Here is an 11,271-nt window from a genome sequence, read left to right on the forward strand (position 1 = left end):
TAAGCATGCTTTCTTTTTGCTGCACCCCAGTCCCCCTTTCTCTTTATTACCTATCTGACCTACATCCTTCCCCCAGCGATGGAGACAGCTCAGATGCACTGCTTCACCTGGTGGTGGGGCCAAAGAGAAGTGCACACATGGTTAGAATGGGCTGCCTTGAGAGTCAGCCGAAACGTAGCTACAGGCAGTTAGAAACAAGCCTAAAGTACCATTAGGAATAAGCACTACAACATTTAGCGGTACAGATTTTAGGTGTGGTATTGATATCACCTTCCTTGTACAAATGTGTTTAGACTCAAGCATGAGACTATGGGATCAGACAAAATGAAAGAAAACTGTGTCAAGTGTGAAGATACTAAGTTACCAAAGTTATTCTGAGTTGTATAATTAGTTTGTCCCTTAGCCCCTCATTTCCACCTGCAGAACCTAGAAGACGTGCAACAGAGTCTCCACTTGCCATCAAAGTCAATCTGAGGACACAATAATTTAAACTGTTAACCCAAACTTTCCATTTTTTCTTAACCTGTGTTGAATACCAGGCATTTCGATTGCCCATTCCCATTTCCAGGGAGACTGCAGTGAGGACGGAGAATAATGTGGTGCATCCAGGTAATAGTCTGTTTCTTGGTCCGCTTCTGTGCTCAGCATGTCAACTTTTGTCTGCCAGTGGACCTCTAACCACACAGGGGAAACCCAACAAATATTAAAAGTGTAGGTTCTCTAGGTTAATCTACATTTAGGATTCTATAGTGCTCAGAATGTCTCTTGAACTGCAAGGACCAAGGTAAATGCCCCCTCCTTACCTTAGGGGGAGTAATTCTGATTCCTGAAGCATGCACCTCTTCGTTTTCTATTTATTATTATTTTTTTTAAATTTCAGCTAGGCTCCATCACCTACGTGGGACTCTAATGCATGACCCTGAGATGAAAGTTGCACGCTCTACTGACCGAGGCAGCATGCGTCCCCCCAGGACCTTTGATGCAGGCAAATACCATGATTTTCATATTGGAAAAGTACTGCAAACTGTGGGACATGCCTTCAATCCACTCCACTCCTTCTGGGCATGTTTCCTGAGTTCCGACTGTGTGCGAGTCCTCTTTCCCACCCACCCATAGAAGGGCATATACATGGAAAATGTGCCCATCCATAGAAGACCCTCTAGGATCCCAACCCAGATCCGCTGGGATCCCTGGGGTCTTTTCTGTGTTATGCTCTCCTGCTCTCAGTGTGTTTCTGCCTCTAAAGGCACCTGTGAGCAGGACTGCCCTGGGGCTCCTGGAGCTCCTTTGTACCCAGTCCCAGAGAACGGGGAGTACATGCCGTATATGACCACAGCCCCCATGTATCTCCCCTCCCCAAAGGCACTCAGCCTTTCACTAACAGGTGCAGCAGGGTGAAATCTCCATTCCTGGCCCAGGGGAGACTAACTCTGAAACACAAGTGTCCCCTAGGCTCTCCTAAACCTGTCAGGACAAAGCTCCCCCACAGCTGTTGCTGGAAATCACAACTTACACAGCAATGAATTCAAAATGGTCACAGATCTAAGTATAAGAGCCAAAACTATTGTGCAAGAGGACTACATGGGAGAAAATGGTCAGGAATTCACAGTAAGCAAAGAGTTCTAAGTCACTACGGCAAGAGCACGATACGTAAGAGAAAATTGAAGAAGAAGAAGTTTTTGCATCAAACATTGCCACTGAGAAAAGGAACAGAGAAGCCACTGATTAGGAGAAAATATTTGTGGATTAAATACCCAATGGGGACTCACGTTCACGAGAGACAAGAGGACTTTGAACTCACTCAATGGGCAGAAGCAACACACTCGTTTAAGCCAGTATAAGAGTCGAATACACATGTACCAAAGGAGACACATAAAAAGGTAATCAATGTTATTAGTAATATGTTATTATTTCTCAAAGAAATGCAAGGAAAACCAGGTACCATTTTACACCAACTAGTGTGCTTACGTCCCAAAGACGATACCAAGTGTTGCTGAGGATGAGCAGAAACTGGACCCTCCTATATTGCTGGTCGCAACGTAAAATATAACAGCTCCTGCAGAAGCCACTTTGAGAGTTCTTAAGAGTTCAGCACAAGCTTGCCATAGGACCCAGCCATTCCACAACTAGGAATCTATCTGAGAGAATAAAAACATATGTCCGCTCAAGTCTCGTCAGAAATGTTCCGGGCAGCGTTATTCACAATGGGCAAAAACTGACAGCAACACAAAGGGCCATCGGCTGGTGAATGGACAAACCAAATGTTTCCTATGTGTACCATGGCATCTATTCCGCAACAAAAGGCACAGAAATCTGATCCAAGCTACAGCATGGAGGAACCTCAAAAGGATGCTAAGTGAAAGAAGCCAGTCACCAAGAACTACAGACTGTCTCATTCGGCTTATGTAAAATGTGCAGAAAGGAGCAATGCACAGAGACAGAAAGCAAATCAGTGCTGCTTGGGGCTGGAGGAGGGAGCGGAGACTGTCTGCAGAGGGGCTGGAGGGAGTGTGGGAAGGTGAAGGAAGCCTCTGAAACAAACTAGGGCACTAGCTGAACAACTCTGTCATTGTTGACAATGGGTGAAATTTATTGTATGTCAATTTCACCTAAAAAAAAAAGAAAGAAGGCGACCCTCGCACATCAGTGGGTCCTGGGGTCCCCAGGCAAACACTGCCTGGTGAGGGGCCACATCCTGGAGTCCCAGCAGGTGGTGGCTCAGAGCCTGGTTTCTGACCTCCCAGCTGGAGTCAGGGGTTCAGTGACTGTGCCTTCAGCCTCAGGCCCTGGCAGTTCCCCTGGAATCCACCAGGCGGCAGACTACTTAAGGGAACAGACCTTCAAGTGGCCCAAGGACACCAGGGGGAAGCAAGCAAAGATAGGGTACCAGCTGGCTGGAGATTCCTAGAGGAAGTGAAGGCTGCAGGACCCATGGAAGCTGCTGGCAAGATCTGGATGGATCTTAAGTAGGTTTGTACCCCTGGGTGGGCTCTAAGCACTAAGCTTAGGTTAACATCCAAAGGTTCCCTTTGATGCTCCCTCCTGCAGTGGCACTGAGGCTCCCCCCGTGGAAGCTCAGCATAGGGAAAAGAACCTGTGCTGCTATTCACCTTCTTCTGAGTCGAAATGGAACACTTGGGCTGCGTTTAGGGGAATCTGCCCTTTTCTGGCCCTCTATGTAGGGTCAGCTCCTGGGTGCTGAACCATCCCTGCAGGAGGCTAGAAGAGGCACTCTGGTCCTTCACATTGGAGCTGGGCTTGCAAAGAAGGGTTCCTGCTAATCCATATTTCCCTGGCCCTGGCTGAGCATCCTGGTCCAAGATCAGGGGCTGCAGTGGCCTAAAATAGGGACTTCCTACATGTCACTGCTCCTCTCTGGAAAGTCCAAAGGCGGCCCATGGTAGTGGTGGGGGGAGGGGAGGGCATAGAAACCTATACTCTGTCAAAACATCATCCACAGTGAAGATTTAAAAACAATGTTAGAGGACAGATCTCATATTATGTAGTCGGTGGTGCAGTAACAGCTCTGCGAGGTGAAAGAGGGTAGCTACACTAGTAATCAGCCTAACATAATTTATAGAGTCGTCCAATCCCTGTGTTGCCATGTGAAACTGATCTCACATGGGGAATCAGTTATGACTCAATTGTTTAAAAACCTGAAGGTGAAGGGAAAACATTTGAAAACGAAGCAATAAAACTATAGTTGACTGGGGAACAACATGGCTTTGAATTTTAGTGAACAATGTCGGTCCACTCATGGGTTGATTTTTATTTTTTTTTTTACAAATACAGTCTAGTACAAATGTAGAAATACATTTTCTCTTCCTTATGATTTTCTCAATGATATTTTCACTCTAACTCACTGTATCAAAAGAATAAAGTACATAATTCAAGTAACCCACAAAATATGTATTAATCAACCGTTTTTGTTATCTGTAAGACTTCAGTAGGCTATTAGTAGCTATGTTTTCTGGGACTCAAATGTTATACAAAGATTTTCAATTGTGGGACTCTGTACCCCTAACCCCCAGGTTCTTCAAGGGACAATTTGTATCTGGATTTGCAAATGACATACTCCTGTATACAGAAAAATACCAAATACACACACACAGAAACCACGACTATTAGAGTCCATAACCTATTTCAGCAGAGTTGCAGCGTACAAGGCAGACAAATCAGGTGTTTCTATAACCTAGGAATGGACACCGGGAAAGTCAATTAAGAAAACGATTCCATGGACAACAGCACCCACCCGAATGGTATCGAAGAATAATTGAGTCAAGGAGGCACAAAACCTGTACACTGAAAACTACACAATATTGCTGCAAGAGATTAAGGAAGACCTCAACAAGTGGAAAGACATCCTGTGTTCATGGATTGGAATGGTTAAAGTGGTTCAGAAGGCAACAACAGGATCTGCAGATTCTTTTGGATTCCTATTGAACGTTTTTCTTCTGCCTTCCCTAATCACCATCAGCCCCTTGCAGTACATTTCCTTTCAGACATTGTGGTTTTCATCTCTTCATGTGAGATTGGGTCCTTTTTTTTTTTTTTTAACATTTTCCATGTATCTGCTGAATGTTTTCACCAATGGGATGCAGTTAGAACAAATGCTTTCTTGTGCTCTGGTGATTCCCATCTTGCTGTCAGCTCTGGGTCATTTTCAGATGAGTGATCCATCTCTTCAGGAGGGCTCATTTCCCCCCTTTGTCTGCATACCTCAAACTGTTGGATGGAACGCCAGACACTGTGAATGTTACCTTGCTGTTTGCTGGATATTTTTGTGTTTTCTATAATATTGAGCTTTGTTCAGGGATGCACTGAAGTTACTTGGAAACATTTCTGCTGTTGCTTCAATGCATAGTTCAGTGGCCCAGAGCAGGGCTCCGTGGAGGACTCACCATGAGTTCCAGGTACTGTAGCAAGCCCTCCCCCTGTCTTCCACCCTATTCCTCACAAATTAAGAGGGTTACTTTTGCTTAGTCTATCTGTTGGACACAGGCACTGTTCCCAGCACCGTGTGAGCACCAGGCCCTTTGGAAAGGATTACCCCCTGACTTGCTGTCCATGCCTCCCCAGGGCCCCTCCACAGCTCTGGCTAGGTGACTTCCTGCAGCTCTTTCCTCCCTGAGACTCAGTCCTGGGTTCTCTCAGATCAGTGTCCTCAATTCCAGGAGCTCCATGGGGCTCCTATTCAAGTTCCCCTCCCCCCAGTGCCTTGCTTGGAAACTCTCTAGAGCCAGTACCTCTGAGCAGCTCTAGGGCTCTGCTCACCATTGTGTTGCCATGTGTCCGGGATGGCTGTCCCCTTTGCCTGATGCCCAGGATCTTGGAAATCTCCACTTTGCACATCTTGTGTGACGCTGTTGCTCTTTTGTTTAATTGTATCTGGCAGAAGAGTAACCCGTTGCTGAGTCCCAGTTGGTGTGGCTCCCCTAAGTGAAAATCAAAGTTGGAAGACCCTCAGTTGTAGATTCTGAATAGAGGCCTTTAGGGAGTAGAGAAAAAAACACCAGCTCTGGTGAAAGCCTGAAGCCAGAAACCCCTTCAAGCTCAGTTTGACAAAGCAATGCAGGTACATCAGTAGGGACAGTTTTTGCTTGAGCCCAAGAGCTGCAGAAGGCCCACGGCCCTTTGTCCTAGAGCTAACCTGCTGTTTGGGAAAGGTCTGTGGTGCCAAACCCAGCGGGTTCTTTGTGAGTAGACAGAGGTGCCTCTTTAAAGCCTGTCAGGGGGCATCTGGCTGGCTCAGTCAGGAGAGCAGGGGAGTCTCCATCTGGCTTCATGAGCCCTATCCCTACTTTGGGTGTAGGGATTACTTCAACAAATAAACTTACAATAAATAAACAGTACATCAAGCCGGACCCTCTCTAGTCTCGGATGGGTCCTCTGGAGCAAGGCTATACTAGGTAGGCTACCAAGTGGCCTAATCAAGGATATGGAGTCTGGGGATTGGGTGAGGCTTTGCAGGGTGCCTGGGGGGATAGGTGGGGAGGGGAGGGAGGAAGGAGAAGGGATGCAAACCCCTGTTCCCTGGGGAATGAAAAGAAAGCACCTTTGCTGGATCAGGGACTGCAAACCACATACTGAAATATAAGCAGAGAAATTGCTCTGCGAAAAACAGAAAAAACCCCGACAGCCAAGGTGGGATGTATGACCAGTGGACAGAAACTGTCCTGCATGCTTTTGATTGAGAAACAGCCAAACCCAGATTCTCAAGAAAGCAGCCCTTAAAAGCAGAGGTGTTTTCTTCAGGGTCCTGGTGTCCCCTGAGTGAGCTTCCTCTTCAGCCCATGTCATCAGCCAAAGTCATGGAAAAGACAAAACAAACAGAAAAATGAATAAGAAAACAAAGGCTATTCTTAAACAACCAACAACAGGTGAAAGAGCAAAAGCAGCCCCCCACTGCCACTGCCACAAATAATGCAGAGGAGTTGTCCATACTCGGGGAAATCGCGGGGGTCAGCATGTCCCTGGTATGATGGAAGGGCCTCCCCTGGGAAAACCACCTGCTTGATCCCGGAGTCTCCCCTGCCGGGTAAGTGTGACTCCCTCCGCCTCCGCCCCACACCAGTCTCACCCCCCTTCCACCGGACACACAGGCTCACTCGCCTAGGCGCACCCCAACACCCTCGGCACCCACTCCTGTCGCAAGCATCCTCACCCTCCACACGACGCTTCCGAATAGGATGGACGCAACAGCGCTGCTACCTCCTCAGCCCCACGAATTCTAAGTTGCAGAACCCCACCGCCATGTTGCCTGGTTTGCATCAGACAAGCCCCGTCCGTGAAGTCAAGGGCTTCGCCTCAGTCCCCAACCCCACCCCATCTCCCTGCCCCCCAGCTCCCCTCCCAACTTGGATTTCAGTACTGGTGTTCCTCCTTCTCCTCCTCCAGTCCCCCTTCCCCTTCTCCCTTCCCGTGCCCTGGCTTCCTTCCTCACCTGCCCAGTCTCCTCTGTCTCCTGAATTGGTTACCACTCTTTCCTCTCCCTGCAGCTATGGCCCCCCAAACCCTACACAACCCCCCCCCACCCAGCCCAGGGAAGGCTGTGCCAGCCAGAGAGAAACATGAGGGAGGACTTTCCAACAGCCCGCGAAGAGCAGATACAACTCTCTCTTGCTCTCTCTAGCTCTCTCTCTCTTTCCCTTCGGACCCTGGTTGGAGGACACCGAGTGCCATGGCTGCACCTGTACAGTTCAAACCAGTCCCCACAGCCTCCCCCAGGGCTGGACACTGCGGGGGGGAGGGGAGGACCAAAAGTCCGCAACCCCTGGGCCCTTGGGCTGACACCAGCCCACAACACTCCACACGCTGAACACATCCCAGGGCCTGCTTCTTCCCCAGGAGGGCTCCTAGGACAGGGACGGCGCGCCCCCTCGTGGCCGCGCGGGGAGACGCCCAAGGATCCCGCTGTTGAGGGCAGGGCCAAAGGGGACCACTGCTTCTGCTCCCTTAAACCAGGCTCAGAGTTCTCAGCAGGGGGTTAGTGGGGTCCCAGGCTCCCCACTCTGCCACCGCCTGCCCTCCCTCCACCGCTGGGCGCTTCCCCCTGGAGGGGATTTCTGCAGTCAGGTCGGCCTTTGGAGGGAAAATAGCCAGGTCTGGAAAACTAAACAGACTATTTTGAAGAGATTTGGGCAATTGTATGGTCATGGATGGAGAGCCCTAGGGTTCTGATTTGCCTTGTCTTGCTTGCGCCTTGAGGTAGTGGTTTACTTTTCCCGGAATGTTTAAATTAGAAAAGATTGGAGGGTGGAGAGGGGGCGTCCAACTTTAGTTGTCACCTGAGATCAATAGTGTGCTGCTGGGTAGAATAATGCCCCCTCCCTAGGAGCTGCCCAGGCTAATGCCAGGAACCTGTGCACATGTTCCATCCTGCAGCAAAAGGGACCCTGCACAGGTGCTTATGTTAAGGACCTTGAGATGGGGAGATGATCCTGGATTATCCAGGCGGCGCCCTGCAATGACAAGGGGGTCTTAAAACACAAAGAGGCAGAGAAGAGGTCAGAAGGAGGCTGTGTGAGGAGGACTCTGCCTGCTGGGGCTGGGGCTGAGCATGGAGGAGGGGCCTCTAGGAGCTGGAGCAGGCAAAGAGAAACACTGCCTGCTTAACCTAAAAAATAGAAAGCGCCAGGTATTTTACCAGCCAAATTGGGATTCCTGGGGAATAAAAGGGAAAGGTGATGTGGGACAACCAGCTGGTCTGAGGAAAATCACCTAACCAGAGCTGTGCAGGGTCCCTGGTGTGGCTTGCAGTGAGGTCCTGCTCAGGGCCTCCATGGGAGGAAAGGCCAGCAAGTCAGGGGGCAATCATTTGAAAGCAGTAGAGGGAACAGGACCTGGAGCTCTCCCAGGCAAAATGACCCCTAATCAGGAGCCAGATCCGTCATCGGAAAATAATCCAGAGCTGACACATGTGAGAACCGCCAGAGAAGGATATGAAAGCTTTTAGTATAAGTTTTCCATCAGTTGTAAATGTTAAACCGAGAAATAGAAAATATAAACAACACCCTCTCTATCTTTAAGAGATGAAAACTACAACGTCTGAAAGGAAATATACTACAAGGTATTGACAGAATTTAGAAAATGCAGAAGAAAAATTTTTGATAGAATTGTATTGACTCTGTAGATCTATTTGCATAGTATTGCCATATGAATTATATTAAATCTTCCAATGCATGCATACAGTTGTTTTTTTCCCCCCATTTGGTCTTTCATCTCTCGCAGAACCATTGCTTCTTATGCTTTTCAGTGAACAAGTCTTGCTCTCCTTGAATGAATTTACACCTGACACTTTTACTGTGTTGTGTGCCATTGTAAATAGAATTGCTTTCTAAATTTCCTTCTCAGATTGTTCATTGCTAGTGCATAGAAACACAACTGATTTTGTATATATGGTACCCTGCAACTTTACGGAATGAGTCTATGGACTCTGATATTTTTGTGTGTGGATGATTTGAGGTTTTTCTATCTTTAGGAGCATCTCCTCTGTAAATAGAGATACAGGTTGACCCTTGACCAATGCGGAGTAAGGATGGTGACTCTCAAGATCAAAAACCTGTGTATAGAGGCGCCGTGAGGGCCGGTAGCAGCGGCGGTGGTGGTGATAGTGGCAGCAGCTGTGAGGGGATTCCGGGAAGATGGTGCTGATTAAGGAATTCCGTGTGGTTTTGCCATGTTCTGTTCAGGAGCAAAGTTCCTGCATTCGTCAGGATGATTGCTCCGGAGGGCTCCTTGCTGTTTCACGAGGAAGCCTGGAACGCATACCCCTACTGTAGAACAAACCATTATGCCTCAGTTGTAACGAGTGTATATATGAAAGATGATTTCTTCATTAAAATTGAAACATGGCACAAACCAGACTTGGGAACATTAGAAAATGTACACGGTTTAGATCCGAACACATGGAAAACTGTTGAAATTGTCCGCATAGATATTGCAGATCGAAGTCAAGTTGAACCAGCAGACTACAAAGCTGATGAAGACCCAGCATTATTCCAGTCAGTCAAGACCGAGAGAGGGCCTTTCGGACCCAACTGGAAGAAGGAGCTGGCAAACAACTCTGACTGTCCTCAGATATGTGCCTACAAGCTGGTGACCATCAAATTCAAGTGGTGGGGACTGCAAAGCAAAGTAGAAAACTTCATTCAGAAGCAAGAGAAAAGGATATTTACAAACTTCATTGCCAGCTTTTTTGTTGGATTGGCAAGTGGAATGATCTGACAATGGAAGAAATTAGGAGAATGGAGGATGAAACTCAGAAAGAACTAGAAACAATGCGTAAGAAGGGTTCCGTCCGAGGCACGTCGGCTGCTGATGTCTAGATGAGTCCCCTGTAGGGTCAGAGACAATATCAAACTGTTTACGTAATCAAGGTCAAGTGAGGGGAACAAGTGCAGCCAGTGATGAGTGAAGAAGGATCTGACCAGTATCTGGCAGTGCTGACGTTTCCCAGATGTGTGCTTGTGATGACATACTCACAGGTTCCCAACCACCTGTGTGTGTGTGTGTGTGTGTGTGTGTGTGTGTGTGTGTGTGTGTGTGTGTGTGTGTGTGTGTGTGTGTGTGTGTGGCTGCATATAAAACACATGTAGAGCTACAGATCAAGATACACACACTTGTGTATATATGTACATACAAACATACTGAAAGGATTAGTACAATTTCTCCAAAGTACTGTACCTATCTTCAAGAATGGAAAAGAAAATATTTTCAATATATATACCTGGAACAGATTTTAATAATTATCAGAGTAATACCACTGATGGACAAATTGACTGCAATGTAATACTAGCTGATATGTTTCATAAATGTCAAATTGTGGACCAATATATTTAGCCTTTTATTACTTTTCTGTTCTTTTAAATCTTCCTGTTCTTTTAAATCTTACAAATTCTTATTTTAGTCCCATAAGCAACAGACTCCCACAGAAAAATTTATTCAAAATCTTTTGGTATTCCAGTGAATCTGGAATGTGAACTCTGAATGTATTTATAATGATTTATTTCTGGATGGTTATTATCTTAAATTCAAATTGGACACTGTCTATTAGTAAGGAGTATAGTTACCATCCAATTTTTACCTGTTTGCCCTGAGGGGAAAAAATCCTTTAAAAAAAAATTCTGGTTTTTATTGGATTTTTGTATTTTAAATTTCAATATTTTTCTACATCAAACCTAGCAAAAATGGAGATGATGGTTTGTGATTTATAATAAGCACTATACAATTTTCAGGCTACTCGTAGGCAAACAAAGAAATTGATGAAGAAATGAATAGCATCGTAGGCTGTAGGAAAACTTTCGGAAGTCGAGCACTTCCATGTAGTCTTGTTTCTGAAATGACTGTTTTCTGAAATTAGAGCTTGGAAACTATGCAAATGATCTAGATTCCTCACAGCTGACAGGGTAGAATACAGATAGTGGTGATGGTTTTGTTTTTGTTTTTGTTTTTGTTTTGCACTTTTCATATTGAAATACACCCCAAGGGGGAGAAGCTGCCTTTGAGATAGTGGAATTTCAGAGGCAGCACAGGCTGATCTCCTTGCCTGGGAGGCCCTGCTGAGAGGCCAGTGCTCCACCGCCCATGGGGAGGACACCATTGGAACCTGTCACGAGTGAGCATCAGGAACGTGCTGTTAGCAGCTGCTGCCACCTTGTCCTCCTCCTCCTCCTTCTTTAAGAAAGGCACCATAGCTAGGTAAGATTTTTATCAGCTCTTTCTGTCCAAATCCAGGTTTTCTCCTGTCAGTCCTGGAAGCTTGACCAGAAT

The 11,271-nt window shown here is 46.8% G+C and overlaps 1 non-coding gene across 1 annotated transcript; it reads right to left on the reverse strand.

Annotated features, from left to right (window-relative positions):
• Positions 1 to 6,383: 6,383 nt before the first annotated feature.
• LOC114204163 (U1 spliceosomal RNA) lies at positions 6,384 to 6,546 on the reverse strand. Its single transcript, XR_003608131.1, has one exon. It is a non-coding gene; the product is annotated as a U1 spliceosomal RNA (small nuclear RNA).
• Positions 6,547 to 11,271: the final 4,725 nt, after the last annotated feature.

The sequence above is a fragment of the Eumetopias jubatus genome, unplaced genomic scaffold (genome assembly GCF_037043125.1).
Source record: "Eumetopias jubatus isolate StellerSeaLion01/CBP00866 unplaced genomic scaffold, mEumJub1_p1.0 scaffold_32, whole genome shotgun sequence".
In the NCBI taxonomy this organism is placed as follows: Eukaryota; Metazoa; Chordata; class Mammalia; order Carnivora; family Otariidae; genus Eumetopias; species Eumetopias jubatus.